This window comes from Schistocerca gregaria, unplaced genomic scaffold, assembly GCF_023897955.1.
Source record: "Schistocerca gregaria isolate iqSchGreg1 unplaced genomic scaffold, iqSchGreg1.2 ptg001215l, whole genome shotgun sequence".
Lineage (NCBI taxonomy): Eukaryota > Metazoa > Arthropoda > Insecta > Orthoptera > Acrididae > Schistocerca > Schistocerca gregaria.
The window spans coordinates 25001-27500 of record NW_026062537.1 but is presented as its reverse complement, the minus strand read 5'-3'; the positions used below and the strand labels follow the sequence as shown (position 1 = coordinate 27500).

At 57.0% G+C, this 2500-nt stretch overlaps 1 non-coding gene across 1 annotated transcript in view; it reads left to right on the top strand.

Annotated features, from left to right (window-relative positions):
* Positions 1 to 2033: 2033 nt before the first annotated feature.
* The window catches only part of LOC126329743 (small subunit ribosomal RNA), a 1893-nt gene continuing 1426 nt past the window's right edge, over positions 2034 to 2500 (top strand). Inside the window, exon 1 of the ribosomal RNA XR_007562498.1 lies at positions 2034 to 2500. This exon is cut by the window's right edge and continues 1426 nt beyond it. This is a non-coding gene — a ribosomal RNA (small subunit ribosomal RNA).

Here is a 2500-nt window from a genome sequence, read left to right as displayed (position 1 = left end):
TACGCTGCACCTTAACCTAACTTACGCTGCACCTTAACCTAACTTACGCTGCACCTTAACCTAACTTACGCTGCACCTTAACCTAACTTACGCTGCACCTTAACCTAACTTACGCTGCACCTTAACCTAACTTACGCTGCACCTTAACCTAACTTACGCTGCACCTTAACCTAACTTACACTGCACCTTAACTGTCACATGTAACGTCACAGGAATGTAGCTTTGCCTAACAGCAACCCTCTGAACATAGTTCACTGCTTGGATCCTCTGGTGTCATGTGTATTTCTTGATGCCATGGTGCGTACCCTCACATAAAGGTCTTTCGAGTGTTGCGTACTTTCTACACAGTCCCGCTAACCACTGGAAGGGTGTACCGCTACAGAACGAATATCGCCCTCCCCTCCTGCCCTTCCAAGCTGGTCGGTCAGGCGTTTGTTTGTGAAATGAGCCTTGCAGCTGTTCAGTTGCATTCGGTTGTCGATGCAGTCAGTGTACGTTGTGGTACGGCCTGTGTGGACTGTCCGCTGATGTACGCGTAACCCACACTGATCATCCGTCGTTACGTACTGAGTGACATAATGTGGCACATGCTTGACCGTACACCGGCTGCGCCCTACAATGGCGAATCATAAGGGCCATATGTTGTGCACGATGCTACTTGTCTCGTCTCCCCATTACAGCGAGATTGCACTGTTGTACGCCGTACAGACATGTGGTAGGTAGGTACGGACGAAAGTATTGCATGTTGGCCCCCCCCCCCCCCCCCTCCTCCCTCTGCCGGGAATCAGCGTGAGCCGTCTGTTGATGTAGCGACGAGGGTTTTCCTATTTAATCGTATTGCCCCACACAACATGATAGCACGGTGGACCGCGTTCCACATCTGCGACATGCTACAGAGGCCGGTTGACAGTCGACCGCGCAAGGGACATTGCACACGTGCGCGGACCATCTTCCACGTGTTCTCTCGTGTACATGCCGCAGTGTGTATGTGGGCTGATGTAGCGTGTCGTGACACATAACATGCAGGCATGCCAGAATCGTAGATTTCGCAAATGTAGATTGACGTATACGTTTGCTGCCAAAGATCCGCAAATGAACTGGAAATCAGTTGTTGAGCGGTTGTTCGCGCTGCAGGTGCATCGGTGATAGCGACGATCGGTACATCTATGAACCGGTTGTTTCGGCGGTACCCGCCATGCCCCCGAACCTGAGTTGGCCATGTGGGTATGAAGCGATACGAGGCTGTGGCTTGGCGGGACAGTCCCCGGCCGGTGAGGGGGGGCCGCCCGGCGTGCTGGCCGCGCGCTGCGTGAGCGCACGCACTACAGCCGGCTGGTGGGGGGCGCCCAGTGGCAGGAGCGCCGGCCGACGGGCCCGGCTGGCGTCCCAGCTATGCGCCGGCGCACCCTGCGCGCGGCGCCAGGCGGCCAAAGTGGGTTCTGCCGAGCCCGGTGCGAAGCGCGGTGGACATCTGCAGTGTGCTGGTCCGATTGCGGACTGTGTGCGTTGAGGATGCGCCGCCGCCCGGCACTCGGCGTCGCGACGCCGTCTGCTGCTCGGTCGCCCCCAGCGGTTCTCGCAGGTGGTTTGTATCGCAGCTCTGCGGACGTGTTGGCGCGTGCGCTGTGCTGGGAGAGTTCGCTTCTGCACCCAAGTGGGGCTTTGCCCTTCTGTGGCGCTGGCGTTGGAGCTGCCGGTCACCGTAGGTGGCGCGTGTTGTTTCCCGCCGGCAATGCCACGACAGCACGCTCCCGGGCCTCTGTCGGCAGCGGCAAGCTCAGTTGGGAGCACGGGTGTTCGCACTGAAAGCGTCTACTCGCCCATCTCCGGGCGATTGCGCCTCTCTCGAACCCGACCAAGTACTTAGGACGGCGCTGCGCGCCGCCGGGACCTGAGAGGGTTTCGAGGTGTATCGTGCAGGGGAGCTCAGCCTCCTCCTGTTTGCAGAATAATTGAGCGGACGCTTGCGTGTTTGCGCGGGCCCTCGGGACACACTCCCGGGCGGCCGGCTGCTCAGCTCTCGTTGACGCAGCTCCCTGGTTGATCCTGCCAGTAGTCATATGCTTGTCTCAAAGATTAAGCCATGCATGTCTCAGTACAAGCCGCATTAAGGTGAAACCGCGAATGGCTCATTAAATCAGTTATGGTTCCTTAGATCGTACCCACGTTACTTGGATAACTGTGGTAATTCTAGAGCTAATACATGCAAACAGAGTCCCGACCAGAGATGGAAGGGACGCTTTTATTAGATCAAAACCAATCGGATTGGCTCGTCTGGTCCGTTTGCCTTGGTGACTCTGAATAACTTTGGGCTGATCGCACGGTCCTCGTACCGGCGACGCATCTTTCAAATGTCTGCCTTATCAACTGTCGATGGTAGGTTCTGCGCCTACCATGGTTGTAACGGGTAACGGGGAATCAGGGTTCGATTCCGGAGAGGGAGCCTGAGAAACGGCTACCACATCCAAGGAAGGCAGCAGGCGCGCAAATTACCCACTCC